The sequence below is a fragment of the Solanum tuberosum genome, unplaced genomic scaffold (genome assembly GCF_000226075.1).
Source record: "Solanum tuberosum cultivar DM 1-3 516 R44 unplaced genomic scaffold, SolTub_3.0 scf00732, whole genome shotgun sequence".
In the NCBI taxonomy this organism is placed as follows: Eukaryota; Viridiplantae; Streptophyta; class Magnoliopsida; order Solanales; family Solanaceae; genus Solanum; species Solanum tuberosum.
The window spans coordinates 81999-83216 of NW_006239647.1; positions in this window are offsets into that span (position 1 = coordinate 81999).

The following is a 1218-nucleotide window of genomic DNA, read 5'->3' on the forward strand; positions in this document are numbered from 1 at the left end:
GAGACTTTCCGTTATACATCATGCTCCATGCCCTACCTATTGCATCTTGACTATCAAAGTGTATGCATACTGATGCCAAAGGTTTGGGCCAAAAAGAATATCTATCAAGAAATTCCAGAGTCTTTCAACTTATTCACCGGCTTTATCTAGAGCACCTAGCTCAGAGATCATTGTAGAGCTAGCAATACATATTTTTTTTGGAAAATTTTTCAAGAGACTACTCCTCCACCAAAAGTAAATACATATCCACTCGTGGATTTTACTTTATTTGATCCCGGTGATCCACTTTGCATCACTATATCCTTTCAATACTGTAGGATATTTATATAATGCAAGACATAGTTTTGAGTATGTTTTAAATACCCCAAAACTCTTTTCATTGTCATCCAATGAGTTTAATTGGGATTATTTGTGAACCGACTCAGTTTATTAATAGCACAGGCTACATCTGATCGTGTACACTTTTTGATATACATCATACTTCCAATACTCTAGTATAATCCAATTGTGAGTCACTTTCACCTTCATTATTTTGAAGTGCAAAGCTCACATTATTGGAGTCTTGACAATATTAAAATCCAAATATTTGAACTAGTCAAGTACCTTTTCAATGTAATGTGATTGTGACAATGCTAAACATCTTGGAGTTCTAAGGATTCTTATACCTAAGATCACATCAGCAACTCCACGATCTTTCATATCAAAGTTGCTTTCTAGCATATATTTAGTAGCATTTATGTCATTTGTGTCTCTACTGATGATCAACATATCACCAATATACAAACAAACAATGACCTTGTGATTTTAATGTAAACACATTTATCACTTACATCATTCTTAAATCCATTTACCAACATAGTTTGGTCAAATTTCTTATGTCATTGTTTGGCTGTTTGTTTTAGTCCGTAAAGTGACTTAACATGTTCACACACTTTCTTTTTTTTACCAGGAACCACAAAACTCCTCGGGCTGTTCCATGTAAAAAAAATAATTCTCCAATTCTCCATTTAAGAAAGTTGTTTTCACATTCATTTGATGAATTTGTATGTCATATACCACAACTAATAATATTAGCATCCGAATAGATGTAATTCTTGTTACTGACGATTATGTATCGACAAGCTCAAGACCTTGTTTTTGTCTAAAGCCTTTGACACAAAGTCTTGCTTTATATTTGTCAACAGTTCCATCGACTTTCATTTTCCTTCTGAAGATTCA